Below are 20,379 nucleotides of genomic sequence, written 5' to 3'. Positions count from 1 at the left end.
GTGAGGTAATTGTTGGCTGGTGCAGCACTACTTCTACTTCTACAGATTCCTTTTGTATTACCCTCACACAGCATAAGGGGAAGGAAATACTGTTTTCATCACTGTTGAACCTTTGCTGATTCCAGAACACAGACATTTTGCTTCTTAGAAATATGGGGTTATTGTGCTCATTCCCTAAAGCTGAGATTGTGTTGCTGTGAGCTGCCCCATGGGCTGGATAGGAAGTGAGTCAACACCTGGAGAGAACAGGAAAGGAATCATAACCCCGGGGTTCAAATTTAACTTCTAGATAACAGAGTAGTAAGAGGGATGAGTGGTGAAATGCTGCAGGATATAGTCAGGACATAAGGCCACACAGGCTGGCACAGTGGCATTATGTGAATAAGAAATTAAAGTATCACTTAGAGGGCAATTTGAAGCACTAACCTTACATAATAGATAGAGTAGGTATTGTAGAGATGAGAGAAGAATGAGATGACAGTTGCCCACCGTGAAATGTGCAAAATATTGTTTTAAAAAAGTATAAGGAAGATTTAAAGTGATCTGAGAGAGTTTGTTCTACCACAGAGGCACAAACCACTGGGGAGCTACAGTATAAATGGGAACAGAGATGAACCCATGTAGTCTTTGTCCATGCTTTACGTCTCTCTGCTGGGTGCATGTCCTACAAGACATTTTGCCATCAGGGCCCTGTTCATGCCATTCATTCAGGCTTTCACAGGGTGCAGTTGAGCTGGTTTAAATCAGAAGTGTCCACATTAAGGGATATAAACTCTGGAGGCTTAGATATGAGCACAGATTAGCTATGGGCAACAATTCTGAGAACTAAAAACGGGAGCACTGCATCACCGGATGAGCTTTGAATGGAACAAAAGGATTAGCTTAAACACAAGCTCAAAATAGAAAATAATTTTAGCAATGTTGTTTGACTAGGAGGCTTTTTTTTTTTTTCTTTTTCTTTTTTTTTTTTTTTTTTCTCAGAACTCATCTGCAAAGGAAAAACTACAGCAAAGCAACTTCTCTTCCATTTGCTCTCAAGGTTTCATTTTCTTTCAGTACAAAATCTACAAATTAATTTAAGAATCTCAAACAATGAAATGGATGGGTTGATATGGTCATGTTACCATGAGCAATAGCAATGTTGCTTCTTTTCTGAGAGGGCTTGACTATTTACCTGACATTGCTGTGCTGCCCAGCAGCCTGGGTGACCTCTCAATTCATGACTAAGTCATCACCAAAGTTTACAGTCTGAAAAAGTGAAAGTATTGTTTAGCTGTGTGGTTTACCCTTCCTTTGAGAATTCACATTGCAGACAAGACTGTAAAGGTTACCTCTACTCCCTCCTTTTCGTTAGTGCTGATTTGGGCTGATTTCTGGGGCAAATTACCACCTGATGTGAGACATGCAGCAGACCAGACCCCAAGATCAGAAGAGCTGCCAACTCACTGGGAGACAGGACTGACCACACTACAGCTGTACCACGTTGCTTTATGGCACCTCTACCTTAGATAAAGTCCCAGGTCCATGTAGGACTTACTGGAAATACTGTGTTTATCCAAGGCAGCTTCAGGATGTCAGCCACAAACTAAACACTGTCTACTCATAGCTCCTTTAATAGAAGGATGTTAGAGAGTAAGACTTAATACGTGAACAAAATTTTCTGTCTCTCCCACACACATTTTACTTTATTGTCTGTTCCGCCAGGAGATGGGCATATCTTCACAACCCTATCCCTAATTTAATTTACAGTCCATATGAAGTCATCTCCCCACATAGACTTCCAACAGCTGTCCAAATCTGGTTAAAACCTCTTTAACCAAGCCCACAAAAGTGCACCTAGCAGCAGATGCACGTGTTGGTTACCAGCCCTTTATTTATGCGCCTGTGTTACACAAGTATCTGACTTTTCAGTCACCCTTTAGAAGGGAGATCAGTAGTTATTTTCAGTATGGTTTCTTTTGACAGCTGTTAGCACAAGAGCAGCATTTGATGGTATAATGTGGGAATCCAGCTGTCCCACAGAGTGTCTAGAGCCAATGTTAAATGATCAGAGAGCAGACTGACAGCCAATCAGTTCATCAAAAACTTCACAAGTTTGGCATTTCATTGCAGTATTTGCAATTGCCCCCTTTACGTAGTTCAGTTCAAAAGAAGGTCTGAAAATTGATATAACTGGACCCATTCATATATTTCAACTCAGAGAACTCTATATACTAGTGAAGTAAATTCATCCTTCCTGTTTTTTCCCAAGTAAAACTCAGTTTACCATGGCTTTCAGTCTAGATACAGTTTCCTCATTTGCTTTTATTCTTTGTAGCAGCAGGGGAGATTTTAAAGCTGAGCTGTAACCCATTCAATTACTTTCTGATGAAGGGGCTGAGAAAATCTTCCTTCGGAAAAACCTAGTGACAGTGTGTACATATTCCAAGTCACAGTGCATCCGCCAATAAGCTGCTGAGTTTAAAATGCCTTCCTTCTCTTGTGTGTAGTGCAAATGAAGTCAGTGGGGTTTCAAATGAAATAAAACTTGGCGCTTCTTCTCAAAAAGCCATATTTTGTTGTGCTAGATCTGCAACACTCAAAACTGCTTAAGTGAAAGTTTCTTGCACATAAGGGAGATGAATTTAGTTTAGGAAAGAAATTCTCTCTTAATTTAAATCCCTGAGGCAAACAGGTGTTAGTCTGGGCAGAATTTGGCCCTTTGGTCCTTTTATTCTACCCCTACACTTAACACTTTCTCAGAGATAACTGGATGATTTCACCATTCACTCACAGATAAAATATGGCCAATAATTCTGAGCCCAAGGTGTAGATTTCACAGCAATGAACAATGCCAGTCCTGCTAAATGAAAGGAACAGAGAACAAAGGCAATGCCAAAATCAAAACTGGGAGAACCATGTTCTCTTATTTTAATTTTTCAGTTTTGCCTAAGCTATGAAAACTATCAAAGATAGCAGAATTCATGTTTTTTTAATCACTGTTTAAGTAGGCCTAGAAGAAGACCATAGGGATAAACACCCTCAACCCTTTATCAACCTGAAGCAGTTATTTTTTCAGAACTGTGACACAAGTAAGAGTCCCTGATATTTACAATTTGCAAACATCATTTATTCTGGAAGTTGAAAATAAATGTTTTTATTTTACAATGAATTAAGAGTAATTTTAAACCGAATAGGTAATTATATGGACATTTGTTAATCAGTATATGGAAAGTATATTAAGTTGTAGTGAACGCATACACCAAACATTCAGCACATCTGATAGAGTAAATAAAGCTTCATATCTAGAGATGGTTTGAGTCAAAAACCCAAATCAAGAGATCTTAGCTCGAGACCACACAAGTTTGGATATGCGTAAGTGTCTTCTGATAGATGGCAACAAACAAGGAGGCGATTGTCAGAGCTGCCAAATACTATATTTGAAGAAGAGGAGGCCAAAATAAACCTTATTTATTTCCTGTCCTCCATTTCAAGATGAAAGCAAAAGAGAATGGCCAAATTAATGAGAGAACAATAACAGTAAAATTTGTCTCCTTTCCGCTGCTACATCATTAGTGCATACCATGTAGAAATGAAAAAGGTTTTCTTTGGGGAATGTTTCATTTTCACTGTGAGTTCAAGAAAATACACTCCAAGTGTATTCCTGAAACACAGAGGAGTGGGGTTTTGGCATGTTAGCTGACATGCCAAAAAATTGACTGTTCCTGCCAGTGACCAGCAGGAGACAATATTGTAGTGTTAATACTTAATTCAAGCTCCTGAATAACTGTAAGCTCTTCTGTAATGGTCAGTAAAGCATTAGAAAAAAAAAAGTATATATTTTGAAACTGAAATGGCTGAAACATAAACAGTGGTAAGGTCAATTTTCTGTTGACTTCTACTGCAGAACTGAGCAAATGGCTTTAGTCAATTGACACCTTGCAGGAGTTTTGAAGAATTATTTTGCAACCTGGCTTCTGTGGTTGTTCTCACATGTCTGATAACACCATCCTGAAAGAAGGATTTCAAATATATTTTCAGATGAATAATTTGGAAGAGACTGGTTTATACACTGCTCTATAGAAAATTTCACCAGTTTGAACAAAGAATCAATTCTAACATTCTGTTAATGTGTGTGTGTGACAGATACCACATATGTATTCTGTGTACAGAGAGTGAGAGAGGCAAACAAGTAGGTGTTTTCTTATGCAGGTGGCTCTGCAGTAGCGGTATAATCCATGATCATAGAATCATAGAATGGCCAGGGTTGGAAGGGACCTCAAAGATCATAAAGCTCCAACCCCTCTTCCACAGGCAGGGCTGCCAACCTCCATATCTAATTCTAGACCAGGCTGCCCAGGGGCCCATCCAGCTGACTTTGAACACCTCCAGGGATGGGGCATCCCCAGCCTCTCTGGGCAGCCTGTTCCAGCACCTCACCACTCTCTTGGTAAAGAACTTTGCCCTGATATCCAGCCTAAATCATCCCTTCTTCAGCTTCAACTTAAATTATATCCAAGTTTAGAAAACAGTATAACAGCGATGCCATTGATAAGGAAATCAGGTATACAGAAGGCAAAGAAGGCATTCCCTGATCATCTTCTAAATGCTTTCTGGAGAAGTATCTACCTGCTGTTACCTCCAATCTTCTAGAGGCCACAGCTCTCTCTGTAACAAGACTGGGATTTGGCCAAATATCTTCACAATTTTTATGAGTCCAGTCACTAATACATGCATGAGAAATACCATAAAGATGAGTTAAAACATCTTACCTTGTTCTCAGCTGTTCCTCTCTGCCATTCCCCTCTGTTTGGTCCTGTAAAGTCCTGCAAAGGAGAAATGGATGAAAACAGTCAGTCGACAATTCTGAAATATTTGTTTTACATGTTTGGTTTTTTTTATGTTGCTGGGGGGGAGGGAAGGGGGAAGGAAAAAGAAGAGAAATATTACAAAGCAGAGACAGGTTTACAGATTGAAAAATAAGTATCTAGATTATGCCCGAGTCAGTGGTCTCCCAAATTTACTTAAACACCCTGAAGATGCTGCTCCAAACCATTAGCTGTGTGAACTGTGCAGGGCAAGACAGAGTGAAGAGATGGTAGGAGAATCTATTTAAGATTTATCTAAACCAAGAGATAGGAGCACCTGTCCCCTACACATAAGAGGTCTGAGCACAGTTCCATGTGCTGCTGCAGTACTCTTACCAATAGCTGAAAAATAGGAACTGATAGAAAAAAATAAAATGGTTGACTTAAAATAGTACTAGAGTAAGGAGATGGTAAATGGTGAGTAGTTAGTGCAGAGCAAGAGCAGATGTGCATGCAAGACTTATGGCTCCTTCAAGTGGGCCAACTTATCCCACAGAAAACTCTGCATCTGTCACCTGTCCATCCCAAACTGAGAATGGAGTCCTAGCAGAGAGTGTGAGAAGTCACCAGGTGATGTATAGTAGTCTCAGTGGATCATTAGTGGGAAGGAGGGAAGGAGACAGAGATTTGAGCCAGTATTTCTTCAGCATTTCCTCAAATAAAAATCCAGTCTTTATTGTGGCCAATGAAGTCTTATCAGGAGGGTTATAAATAAATGAAGAAAACATGCAAGAAGGAAAAGGTAGCCTATACAATCATTGTCATCCTGCAAAGCATAATGTAGTCACATCCCTCCTTGCCCATCCATGAAGTCCTCAGACAAATTTAATTGCAGTTCAGAATTCTATACAGATAGGCCACAAAATCAAAAATATGTTTAGAGAATAAGACTACAGCTCTCTTCCCTGTGACTAAGCATGCCTGTACTAAGAACTTGGTTGTGGAAGAGAGGCACTGGTGCAGCTTTTCTTAGAGATCAGCCAACAGGAGCAAGAGGCTGGTTTGTCGTTCCCAATGGCTAAGGAGGAGTTGGGATGCACAGCTTATCAGTTCCGACAGAGACTCTATGATCTGTGTCAGTGTGAGGAGCATTCTTCTTGTATCTGAAGGCAAGGAAGAACAATAAAGCAATGATAGTTAACTACTGTTCACAGTTCAGCTGAAGTCACAGACAATAAGCTTTTCTTCCAACCAGAAGAGCTCAGTTACAGTAGGAAACAGCAATGGCAGTGTCTAAAGAAAGCTGTTTAAATTCCCAGAAATATTGTTTTCTTAGCTCTGGTACTTGGTGTTTTATGGTAAAGATGGCAATAAACAGAGTGCATTTTAAACACACACACATCATTATTAAGACACCCCAAGACTAATCTAGAGATTCCTCTTGCCTTGTGTTAAACAACAATGCAACCACTGGCTGAAGTAGTTGCAGAGCTTTGGCTAAGCAACGAGCAGTCATTATTTCTGGGTGACTGCTACCTAATATTAATATCAACATACTGGATATTTCCATGTTGATCAACTCTCTGCCATAAAGGGATACTCAATACAGTTATGAGCTAACAGTTGCAGCACAAAATGAAAATAAATATCACCACCAATGTCCAGGTGTAGCTACTCAATTTTTATATTTGCAAGAAAAACATTAATATCTTCTTTTGTCCTGAATCATCAGTGACAGGATTCACACTTAGAGGACAAAAAGCGACTGTCGGAGGATGAGAAAGGAATGACAACTCCTGATAGCCAGCAAGAGCCATGCACATTGCAATCTCTACAGTGAGAACAACTTCTGTTTTGCAGTGGCTGCTTTTCAAATCAATAGAACAACTTGTCAGTAAGGTGGAAATTGAGGAGATTTGCCTTTATTAAGGTGTGCAATGGAGCACTGAACATTGAGACATCCCCTGTTAAAGATATTGGAGAACGTTTTCACGGGCAACCATAAACAAGGTTTCTAAGTAGGAACTGCTATAGTTTGGTTGTACATTTTTTGTTACAGTTATACAGACTGTTAAGCACCACTGAGACTCCTTCAAGTACATCTCTGACTCTTTAAAACTATTTTTTAAATGAAGACAAGTAGAGCTTTCTTCCTAGCTACTAATTTGCCAAGCTCATCTGGCCTAACTTCTGTGAGGAGCGGTATTGTACAATACACAGAGTCTCCGTCATGCCTCAGGCTTTATTTATGATTATTTGGCATGCTGACTAGCTTATTCTTTATGGTTTCTTCCTCTTTTGCCTTGTAGGTCATTGTCTAGGTTGCATTGTGCACAATCCTTTCATGCTATCTTGGTGAATGATACATTGCCCTCTCGCTTGGTGCTGAGTGATACTATACTCTGTGCATCAGTACATCTTGGCTTTACCACATCTAAGACTTCAGCACCAGAATATGCTGTGCTCCTCAGTTGAGGCTTTTTTTCTTAGGTGAACTGTCTGGGCTCAGTACAGACGATTTTTCCCTCTGTTCATTCAGACTCAAATGCCTAAGGATATAACCAGCTCACTGGTTAAATAACTTCATACATCACAGCAGTCTTTGGCTCAAACCACTTCAAGGGATGAGAGGAGTATTTAATTGAATAATTTTGCACAGTGATGGAAATATCACAGGGTTCACTATGAATGATATCAAGTGTTTTCAAGTTGGCAACACAGTTGATAGCACAGTTGTATGGGGTTTTGTAATACTTCATAACACTTATGTAAAGACTTACAACAGGCTGTATCTGTCTAAAAAATTGCTAACTTAAAATGATCTGTAACCGGCAGTACCAGCCAATGGTTGGAGATCTCACTCTATGTTACTGGAATAGTGAAGTTTCCAGAAACTCAGATCGGGTTTACAGCAGCAGATTTAAGAGACAGAGCACTTTCCCTAGATGCACAGATAACTCCACAAGATACAGGAAGATCTTCAAGCAGCCATTACAGCTTTCCAGTTCAGTAAATGAATTCTGAACTACATGACTCATTCACTTCTGACCACATCTACTATGCAGCAATAAATGCAGCCTGCCATTTTATTATTATAAATTCTGCAGGATTAACAGAAAAAAAAAAATAAAAATGGTTCTTCTCAGATAGGTACATCAGCTCTGTGCTTTATCTCCATTTGCCACTCTCTTTAAAGACTCAGTAAACTGAAAAGCACTATTTACTGGCATAAGGTGACTTTGCTGACACCCACAGCCCTGAGTAAATTTATCATAGATTAAAGTCTAACCCCTTTTTCCCATTTCTACTCTATACAGGTTATCATGACTGGTCTTCACTTAATTGACTTTGAACACCACAGCTTGGCTTCACGTTGCTGATCACCAGGTATTAGCTTCTGCATAAACTCCTGATGCATCATATTGTACTAGAGATGAACAGGAGCTCAAAGTTCTGTGAAGATAGACAGTAAACCCTAGCATTGCAGAAAGTGGTGCTAATGGTTAGAAGATAGTTCTATAAAGCACAAAATCCAATTTGTTTTTGTGGACTATCTGTCCTTTCAAGTCTTATGATGGTCTTTTATCGTGGTTCTCATTATCTATGTTGAGAATTACATCTACAAGCCTTCCTCTCAAGAGGAAAACCATTCAATAGCATAATCAGAAAGAAGGATGACCTAACTCTCAGGGAAGATTTTCTTATTTCCCTCAGTTTAAGACTACAGAAAGGCCAAAGAAAGAATCATGCCACTAGATAAACACATAAAATTCCATCTGTCAGTAGGAAAAGCAAGAAACTAAAAGTAGTTACTTAAATAAATAAATAAATAAAGTAGTAGCAGCAGGAGAAGAAAACTCTCTCTACAGCAAAATTGATAACCACATACTACTACTTCAGATAAGGAAGACAGTAGATGGCAGTGTGCCCCAGTACTTCCTAGGAAGACCCAGATCTCACACTCAAGTTCTCTGCTACAGAAGACAGGCCCGCACTCCAGCCAGTGACAGATGTTAGACAGAAAAGACTTTACTCCCCAGTGTAATTTAAAAACTAGAAGAGTAGTGCTATGCAGCCTCTTATCTCTTTTCTCCTTAGGTAAGCCTTGCAGCTCACTTTTCCTGTCTTGCAAGTTAACCTACTATAAATGACATCTGACAGACGACAGCAGAAGATGATGACCATTTCTGGACTGAAGGAAACACTGGTCAGTCATTTCATCTGGTATGGTATGCAGTAATGAATTATGACAGCTTTCCATTTTTTTAAGTCCTGACATCTGGCCTTCAGATACAACGTATTAAAAGCTGGGGAAAAGGTCTGAGGGCAGAAGAGAGATCTGGCTTCCAATTATGCGTTTCTGCTGGCTTCCAATGTCACAATAAACAAATCGCCATCTCTCCCTGCATTTTGCTTCCTGCTGAAACACAGAAACCTCTGCTTAGGGATATATGCTCAGAAGCAAATAAAAATCTGCTCTCCCATTCGGCAGAAGAAAGCATGATAAGTCCAGTAACTAAAGGGAAAAGATTTCTGTAGCAGGTACCTAAACATATGCTGAAATTTTCTCATAGGAAATAGGCAAGATTATTTCATTAACATTTGTAAGATGACCATGATATTAAAGCCCTAAAAAAAGCCTAGGAAAAAAAAAAAGAAACTAAATACAGAAGGAAACAGCATTTTAAAATGCTTTTTTCTCAGTGACAGATCAGAACTAGGATCTGCTGCAGAGCAGATACCTCTCAGACTTTTCTAGAAGAGGAGCACAACTGAAGGCCTTCATGGAAAGGTCAAGAATTAGAACAGCCACTCTTTCTGTGCTGCTGGATATTCTGTTCCCTTGTAAAAATCAACATAGCTCTGCCAACCACAATGTTGGGATATAAAAGCTGATCACCTGACCTCTTCTCTGAGCTTTGGTGTTATCTCGGACTCAGAAGACCATTATTAGGGTTCTCTGCAGCTAAACAACTGCCGCAGAGCACAGTGACATGAACTTTTGACACCTACAGTGAGACTAAAGCAGGGCATAGATTTTGCAACTGGCCTTGGGTGCAGGGATAAAGAATAATGGCAAAGTAAGCCAATCTGACAAGATGTGTCATCAGTATTTAAAATTAGCCTTCATGAGTCATCCAGACTAGAAGAGGGGATCCCAATCCATCCACATTCTTAGCATCCTCCCTCTCAAGCTCCAGACTGATACAAAACCTTTAATTACAGCATGTTACTAACCTGATTTTCATATACAAAAGAAGATACAAAAATATAATTTTAAGCATCCTCAGAACATAGTGTGATGCATACCATGGTAGCAAAGGACAGTATACACAAGTCTGAATAGTGACAAGGGGAAACAGGAATGGATTTGTAAATCAATTTTGATCTCTAGGTTGTTACAAAGCTCTGTTTCCAGCAGAATTTGTGACTAAAGCCATTTGGAGCTCAACCTCACATGCTGCATCTTCCAGTTTCTCTTGAATGGTGGTGCTACCATCATTGGAGAGAGAAGAGAAGGACCCACTGCACCTAAAGGTCCCTCATATGCTGATTTTAGAGTTCCTTCAAGAGCTTAATTGATTCTCCTGCCCTTTACAGAAGTAACTGTACAGTTACTTGTTCTGTGCAGCTGTTTGTAGTGGATCCAGAGGAGGGCCATGAAGATAATCAAAGGGCTGAAGCATCTCTCCTATGAAAATAGGCTGAGGTAGCTGGGCTTGTTCAGCCTAGTGAAGAGAAGACTCTGGGGAGACCTCACTGTAGCCTTCCAGTACTTGAGGGGAGTTTATAAACGAGGAGACCAACTTTTTACACGGACTGATAGTGATAGGACAAGGAGGGGTGGCTTTAAACTAAAAGAGAAGAAATTTAGGAAAGACATTAGGAAAAAATTCTTTACTCAGAGGTCGGCAACACAGGCTGCCATGCACTCAAGGCCAGGTTGGATGGGGCCTGGGCAGCCTGAGCTGATGAGGGGCAGCCCTGCCTGTGGCAGGGGGTTGGGGTTAGGTGGCTTTGAGGTCCCTTCAAACCCAAGTCATTCTGTAATTCTAAGACAAACAGTGACCGCATTAACTGCTAAATGAATCTGTACCTCCCATTTGGCACTCCAGATCCTTCTGTGTTTTCTGTTTATTGTAGAACACCTCACCACTATCCTTTCTTCCAAGAATTCATCTTTCCAGGTCACCCTTACTCCAGTATCAAGCTCCAGCAGAGTAAGAGCAGCACGTACAATGTGAACATGAAAGGTTCAGCTGTGCCCTCAAGCTTTGTTTTTTGCATACAGTGTGCCTCACCATCATACTCAGTGACACATCTTGTCCCAGTCTATGTGCATGCATGCTTGTGTTTCATGTCAAACAGAGTACAGAATATTTTTTAGAAGGCTTGTCCTATTATGTAAGAGTTGACATATACATCCAGGTAATAAAGACTCCTACAGTCTGCTCTGCACACACATAAATCTGTATCGAACTGGGACATGCCAATAGTTGATCTTTTTCAGTTCAGCCATCTAAAGACAAGCAAGCAAAAAGAGAGAAAAGCTTACAATAATATTAAACACAACATAAAATTTTTCTTTTTTAATTTCCTTATCTCTTTCACAATAACAAAACATAGCCTGCCTTCTTCTTTTCCAAAAACGTTTTGAAAGAAGAGATCTCTGCAGGTTTTGTATTTCTCAGTCATCCTTTGAACAACTACTATATCTTCTGTTTTTCTACATGAACAGAAGTTCCTAAAGAGTTCAAATCACATTTTCAAAATAACATTCCTCAAAATCTACAAACAAAAAAAACTGATGAATTCTAATACTATGGTATTATATTATCTTTTATTTCTATCTAATGTCTGCTCTGCTCTTTTATGCAACTTTTAAGAATCTGGTTCATATATATGCTGAAAAAAAATAGCTTGGACTTTTTTCCATCCTTTTTTATACACATATGCAGTAGCAGCATGCACTATTTGTGCAAAGCCAAAGGACTTGGGAAACCTCACTACCATATCTTACTGATCTCAGGCCACCAGGAAACTGCAGAAGCAAACACCCCAATTCCCAAGTCAGAGCAGTGCAAATCCTGACAGAAGTAGCCTCCTTGCAAGATTTTCCTAGTCATGTGGAAACCGCAAGAAATGCAAGTGTTCTACTCCAGGGAACCTATAAAAATCATATTAAGTGAAAATCATGGACAAGATCATCATGCTATAAAATGAACCCCCCTTATCTTTAAAAGGATGAACTTCTCCCCAGTCCTGGCAATGTACAGGCTCCAGGCGCTTCAGATCATGAATTTTAACTTGATGGCTGATGTATTAATCTGTGTTAAATTAAATGAAATCAAAGATAAAGCTCATAAAAAAAAAAAAAAACCCTGAATTTTGTGATTAATCTGATCTTCTTAATTTTAACTTTTTGTTAGATAATTAGTATATGCTGTTGAATAACTAGTGTATTTCCTAATATAGCTGCAAAGAGTTTCACAATAGCATTCATTCATTTAAAAAAAAAAAAAAAAGGGAGACAGTCAAAGCTCTACTGTCTTACATCATTTTCAATGAATGCTTTAGAGTGAAATGGCAATCATGAGACCTCCAGCCTACACAGAGAGGAAGTGGTTTTACAGGCTTGCCAGATTAAAGAGTGACATCACATTATCTTCGTCAATGCTGATTCCAGTTCTTCGATAATCAGGCAAACATGGAAAGTGCTGTTCTTGTATCACATGGTCAGACATCACTTTCCATTCATTAGTGGGGTTAGCACTGCTTGCCTCAGCAGAAGCCCTGTCTCCTCTGCTGTAGGAAACTTGCAGAAACAGAGAGAATGTGACAGAGAGAGCAATCACCTCTATTCCCAGGCTGATTTCTTCAAAATGTACATTCAGAGGGCCTCTGTTATTTGTTTTTGCCAAAAATCAGAGAAAACTGAAGAATCCAGAGCTTTTTCTTTATTTCTTTATGTCACTAATCAAAGAAAACTGAAGAATCTGCTCCTTGCTGTTTCTGCACAGAAGAGATTACTGATGTGCCACCACTTTCAATCCCAAGATGACCAGCAACAACCTCGGCAATTTCTGTGCATGTGTGAAACATTCAGAGCTCTAGCTACTAAAATTGCTTATAAAATACGGAGACATCACTGTGTATGCAAACTGAAAATGATAGATGTGTTCCCAGTGGCCACAAATTTGAATAGTACATCATGAATTCTTTGGTAACTTGTTTTTTCAGCAGAGTGCCAGTAAAACGCCAGACTCTTGCTTTCTTTTTAGGTTCCCACACTGAAACTTTGCTGAAGTAGGAGATAGCTTGGATTTCTGGCAGAGATTTCAGAAAGCTTTCCAAGGTGAGAAATTAAGATATGTATCATTTCTATTAACAGAAATTTGGGCTTATCTTGCAGCACTTTCAAAGTGAAGAGACAAGAAGGTTTTTCTCTGTAAACCTGTATATAGGTACAGAACACTAGACAGAACAGCTGATATGTGCTCTTCATCTGGATGCCTGGAAAGGAAAAGTTCAAAATTAAGACTCTTAGCTGAGACTTAATGCTTCCTCTCCACATAGGGCACTAAGTAGAGATGCATAACATGCATTAAACATCACTCTCTGCATTTTCCACTTAACTTTAAAAAACATGCCAAACTTTCTATGGCCCCAAATGCCCTGCAGTTCAAGACAGCCCTATCTCACAGCTCTTCCTCCTACTACATGAGTAAATGTCCTGTACTACCAAAGTGCAGAGCACCAGAAGCACTGTTGCAAGCACAAGGCTTTCTGTAGAAACCACAGATACTCATGCCGAACACAGCATTAGGGAACAGCCAAAAGAAGATGAGGTAATGGGCTTCTCTTTTCAGTTTACCTGCGGACTTCTTTATTCTTTTCTACTCTTCAGTCTGGAAGGTTGGAAATGAAACTCTCCTGAGTATCTTGACTGAGAGGACAGGCCTGGAGATGGTAAAGGGAAAGTAAAGGTATGGTAAAGGGAAGCTAAGACTAAGCCTTCAGAGGGCATTAGAATGTAATGCCATTCCATTAGCTCTAGAATTAAGCAGTCATATTGTCTGCAGATACATGCTTCGTGGTTGTCTGATTTTGGCATTCAGTTTGGCAAGAGATTCAGGTGAAACTTTACTCATGGTTGAGGCCCTTATAAGGACCCTCTCTTTGACTTTCTGGTGTCCAGAAGGAGACAAGCTCACTGACACCAGACCTTTAGTAAGGGCACAGGTAGGCTGTTTTAGGCAGCTTCACAGCTTCTGTAGGAAATACATTTCTTTAAGATCTGAACCTCCTGTCTGTGTAAGAAGCTAATGAAGGATGAAAGGATATGGAGAAAGGAGGCAACCACACAGTACACCTCCATAACTGGAATTTCCTGAAGTAGCCAAATTAAAGCACTGGAAAAGTCAAAGCTCCACAGAGATTCGTGCAGAAGGAGTGAGCATGCCTACACTAAGTACATATCACACACAACTTTATGCAAGCAGTGCCGCCACAAGTTGTAGTGTTGTGCAATGAATGTCTTGGCACAGCATGGCTCCCAGCCATAACCCCCAGCTATGGAACAAGTGAGAGGTGACAGGGCTTCAGGAGGGTTAATCCTCCAAAACCCCTGAGTTTCATACCAAAATCTTTAAGTGACTGAGACATTTACTACACACAGTGAAAAGTCAAGGGGAGGGGAGCTCTATGGTTAGTCAGAGGTAGCAACTTATCCTCCGAGGTCTCAGTCATATTGTGTTATGAGCTAGGGCTGGCCTTTGTAATCAGTTATATCCCAAGCCAACCACTCCAACCCCAGCTCAGCAGCACCTGCTGTCCTGCTTTCTCCTATAGAAGCATACCCATCTGAGCACATCCAATGCCAGCACAAAGCTGCTGTTGGCCTGTCTGATGAGAGCATACCACGCTCCCTCATTTAAACTGTCCAAAAGGCACTTGCAATTGCACACCCATGCACCAGTTCCAGGCCTGAAACTTTATTTCAGAAGCTTCCCTGATCACTGGATAAATGGCAACAAAAAAAGCAAACAAACTCTAACTTGTTCAGTATCACTTTTAAAACAGCAGGATTAAAAACCTCATTTGGCTCAGCTAACCTGGAATCAGTTTATCCTCACTCTTTAATTTCTGAGAATTCTGGATAAGCTTAGATGTGAGAGACACCAAATCTTATCAGCCTACAAGCAAGTTGTTCCCTGAAGTAAAGTAAGTTCCCTTTTTCATTCAGGGAACTACGTCATAGGTGGTAGAGAAGGAAATCTCCCAAGCCTGTCAGGCCTAAAAGTGGTATCACACGACAACGCCCACGAGGTTAAATAAGCACTACTCTGATAAACCCCAGCTTAACAAAGGAAAGAATTACTGCTCCCTTTTTGAATTGGAAGTCCCAGTCAAGATTATAATCCCCAGACACTGTGCCTCAAACGTAAAAATTTTAAAAACAACTCAAGTATATATTGAAATAATTCAGCCACCACCAGCAGTATTCACACACTCATACAGTTCATCTGAACTGAAGGACTCTACAAATGAGTGCATCTCCCCAGGAGTTTTCATCGTAAGAATGAAATTTCTCACCTCTCAAGAGGCAACAAACAGTAAATCATTTAAATCATGAAACCTGGATAGCAAGCAGCAACTTCAGAAGAGAGCATTTTGTAGCAGAAATTCACTTCCTCAAAATAGTGACATTTGCACTGAATTTATAAAAATCCATTTTAGCCACTTCTCTTAAGCTAGAGTCTTGGGTTCACAGTGGATGAAAATGCTCTGACCACAGATATGTCCCAAATGAAAAGGAATTGGGAAGTGATGCCACCCTCTTCTGTCACTCAAAGTTTTTGGCTAGGAAGCGTCACTTCAGACCTATATGAAAACATTTCACTTGTAATCACGAGATGCTTACTTACTGCTTATGTTACTGTTACAAATTTAGAATCTAAAGGTCCAACAGGACCAGTGGGCCTCTGAGCACACTATGCACAATGCTGTGACAAGCAGATCTTTTTCTAGAAAATTCAAATGTAATTGACAATTTAGTCAGGTTGCTGGTGAGCGAAAAAATGGGCTGCAGATTTTAAGCAGAGATTATAAGAATATACACTTGCACCGGCCAGCTTTGCATAGCCCAGACCTCAGAGCAATTGAATAGTCCGTGCTCTGTGTTGGCACATCATGGGCAAGGTAGACTCAACTATAGGCTCTTTCTGTGTTACTGATCTTGTAGCTGAAAAGCGTGTTCTCTCTGGTCTCAGGTCCTAAGGTCCCAAAGCCCAAAAGGCACAGGGGTTGCCAGTCAGCTTTATTTAAGCATGGAGAAAAAAAAATATTGTGAAGTAAAATAAAGAATCATGGGGCAATAGTCTATTTTGTTTTCTTACAGGTATGTGAACTGTACTCTAGTAGACAACTTTGGAAATGGTTTCAGCACATAATGGCAAATGTTTTCTTGCAGGTGCCTTCTGTTCATCCCAGCTGAGCTCCTTCTCCCTTACCCTACTAGTGCCAGAGCCTAGAGGTAGCAGGCTTTTCTTTTTTTTTTTAAATCATCCCTCCCCCTTGCCCTTCTGATGCCATTCATTTACAGTTATCAGGTTGCTTTGATCTTCTCCCATGTGACTTTTCCCTCCAGGGTATTTCCACTGTGCTTTCTCAGAGGAGAAGATGACAATCTCATGAAGCATGAGCTGCATGTTCCCCAAAGCCAGGAAACCATTCACTGTTTCACATGAATGGACCTGGGCCTTCTTTTTCCTTTATTGTTTGAACAGAATTAAGGGCTCCTTTGAAGGTGTAGACATACAATAGCTGTCTTCTCAGCCCTTGCATGATTCTATTTCCAAATGAACACTCTTTTCATATACACATATATCTGAGCATCAGTTGTTATTCCATTTAGACCAAAACTGTGCAACTTCACATTAGTTACCCTAGATAGGAGATGAATGGTCAGGTGGATCTGCCTTTGCACATTGCAGGTTCATCTCTTTCATATGAACCCATCTTATTTTTATTCTTGCCCTTCTCAGTTTCTTTGCCATGAATGAGAGTTGAAGGAAACTTAGTGTGTGGACTCTTACTTTGCTGCCCTTGCTATAGGAGTAATTTCTTAATATATTCAGGAGGCAGTACTCTTATCAATACAAGTATCAAGTGTTTTGTGGATGCAAGCTTGCACCACAAGGTGCAAGTTAAATACACTGATTCAGAACAGCTCACAGAAATCCTCTTAACTCGGTTGATGAAATAGATACCATTGTTTGGCCAAGCTATGTTGTAGGCAGAGGGAGAGACTACTGAATTTTAATTATAGCCTGTTATATCTAGTGCCTGATTTTGTGTCTGGCAACCCTGTGGCTGGGGTTGACCATTCAAACCACAAACAACATTTACATTGGTTTAGTTTTACCACTCTGTACACTACAGGACAGAGTCAATACACCTATCACTCTCCAGACCAGCATTTTTTGTTCAAGTTTAGGATGGCTAGTGTTGAGCTAGTTATGCTCCTACACAGAATCAGAGAATCACAGAATGGCTCCTAGTTCCAATCCCCCAGCTACAGGGTTGCCAGACACAAAATCAGGCACTAGATATAACAGGCTATAATTAAAATTCAGTAGTCTCTCCCTCTGCCTACAACATGGCTTGGCCAAACAATGGTATCTATTTCATAGAGCAAAAAATTCATGACCACGTTTTTAAGACATAAAGAGATCACAAAATACATTAGGGGATGAATTCTAAAAGGAGAAACAATGTGGCTAATCTCTGTGGAGTTTCTCTTAAAAGACTTACTTGCTTGTACACACATGTACCCAGTTTGGGTAACTGAATCTGTTCCACAGACTGTACACAAGAGTGGAGGTGAATTGGTAAAAACTTTATCAAATTCCAGTGCCTACTAATCCCTACTGAGGGTCAAAAGATTCCTGGTCAACTTAGAAAATGTTCAGAATTGCTTTAAGATATCATTGCCTTTGTCTACCAGTTTTCTTGGTGATGTTACGCTCCCTAACAGCATATGTTTAGGTTTTTCTTCAAAACTATTTGTTTTAAGAAATAAGTGGATAAAGAGGAAGTCCTAGAACCTCAACTAATCTGTAGGATCCATGAGAAAGAGCTTCCCAAGCAGGCAGCTAATAAAGTTGTAAAAATAATTTAATCACAAAGAGTGCCAGAAGAAAAATATGTGGCAGGAAAAACCACTACAGAGCATAAATCACTTGCAACATTTCTGCTTGCTCAACTGAACATACCAATCCATGACAAGATTTTCAGAGTACTTGGATGTCCCTTGACCTTCTTTATATTTGCACCTCTGAAAATCAGGCCAGTGAGAAAATGAGAATATCTTAGACTGTACAACTAGCATACCAAACAGAATGGTACCTACTGAGCCAGACCCAGCTTGAGACAAAGGCTAAGTTAAAATAAATAAGTAAATCCCAATATGTTTGGTGTGCAAGGAAGAAATAAGGGCAAGATTTCAGTCCAGATACATTCACCAAGGCCTAGTCCCACAGCAAGCTCAGAAAAGATGGATACCAGTTGCATCATAAAATTTCAGAATGGTTTGGGTTGGAAGGGACCTCAAAGCCCACCAGCCCCACCCCATACTGTGGGCAGGACTGCCCCCTACCAGTTCAGCTGCCCAGGGCCTCATCCAACCTGGCCTTGAGCGCCTCCAGGGATGGGGCACCACAGCTTCTCTGGGCAGCTGTGCCAGCGCCTCACCGCTCTCTGAGTGAATAATTTCTTCCTAACATCTAAGCTAAATCCCCCCTCTTTGAGTTTAAAGCCATTCCCCTTGTCCTATCACTATCAGTCCACGTAAAAAGCTGGTCTCTCTTCTGTATATAAGCTCCCCTCAAGTACTGGAAAGTCGCAATGAGGTCTCCCCAGCACCTTCTCTTCGTTAGGTTGAACAAGCCTAGCTCTTTCAGCCTTTTTTCATAGGAGAGGTGCTCCAGCTCTCTGTGGAGCCACCTGCACAGGGCACTTTCACCTCCTACCTTTGTATTCTGTCATGCCTGCAGAGATGTCAGGTTTTTGTGATCCAATGATCAGAGTAGATTATTTAGTCTTGATCTGAGCCAGCTCAATTCATCTTTGAACTTTCCTTCACAGCTGAGTATGAAGGCTTCCTCATTTCAGCTATGTTGGATTGGAAGTAAGGCTGGAGTTTGCTTTTGGCTTTCAAAGAAAGTCCTGTCAATATAGACCAATATGAGTCACCATTAAGTATTGAAAATAAATCAAAGCATTCTAGCCAATAGACAACCCTGTCTCTAAGTGGAAGGAATGACACAGTAAGATGTCATGACTTCCCATTACCTGCTTACAAATTCCACTGCACCGATCCCTCTTTTATTTTGTTATTTGTGTTCCAGTCAGCAGAAAACAGATGCAACGTTACACTGCTCCCAATCTCTTTTTCTTCTCAATAAGGACATGCTGCTGAGAAAACAACTCCAAACACATCTCCAGCTTTCATGAGAATGGAATTTCTCACAATGATTTCCAGCATGTCACTACTCCAGTGGATCAAAAGTACCCCAGGAAAAACATTTATCATGGCAGAGCAATACTTCCACTTCCAGCCCAGACTAGAAAGCAGAGAGATGACCAGAAACTTAAGAAAAAGGATTACCCATAAAAAGCTGAATCTCCTGAATGGTCTCTTTTCCAGAGAGAAATGAACGTTCACATCAGATCTTTCTTCCATTATCTGTTGTCAACAAATCGAAAATACTCATAAAATCTCCCTCATGAAATCCTCCTAGCCACAAAGAGATTTTAGTGCCCCTAAATCCTACCTGTCAGAACACACATCACTGCTCTGACAGCAGGAGTGATAAACAGGACTTCAGTGGTCAGCATCCATCAGGACAACATTGCTGCAGGAAACTGCTAAGGATAGTAAACAGAGCCTGACAAGAGCTCATGGTTTTAATCACAAAAGTACATAGCAACCATGCCATGTTTAATCACCTCCCTACTTGTTAGGTGCCTGCATAAGGGTAATAACGACACTTGGCCTTAATATTGGAGCTGCACATGGATGAAGGTAGAGTACTCAGGCAGGATACTGCTACTTCCATGCTTCAGAAGAGACTCAGCACGAGCCATGTAAGCAGGGTCAGAGCAGTGGATGCAGAACACTTAGTTCCGTGATATACTGACCTCTCCTCATGATCACATGAAGGCAGCAACCCTAGGGAACAGTAAACTGGAAGTTTGCAGGTATCTGTTCTGGAGGCACAAAACTTGGTGGGCTGTAAATATTCCCATAAAAAGCAAAGGGAATCCTCTGAGTTGTAACAGGAACAGAAATATAGTAAATACTTGAACATTGAGCTCAACTCATTAAGAAATAAAGATCAAAGACTTCAGTAAGAGTTTGCTTTCCAAACTAATCTCTGCAGCTGCCATGGAAACTGCAGTAACCAATGGCCAGAGGCTCATCACTTCTGCATGGCACAGAAGTCAACACAAACGATATAGGCATAAGAGATGGAACAAATGAAAAGAATTGCCTCTAAAACAGTAAAATTTGCATGGCATTCCTTCC

The sequence above is a fragment of the Meleagris gallopavo genome, chromosome 3 (assembly GCF_905368555.1).
Source record: "Meleagris gallopavo chromosome 3, MGAL_WU_HG_1.1, whole genome shotgun sequence".
NCBI lineage: Eukaryota > Metazoa > Chordata > Aves > Galliformes > Phasianidae > Meleagris > Meleagris gallopavo.
Note: the sequence above shows the minus strand (reverse complement) of the source record.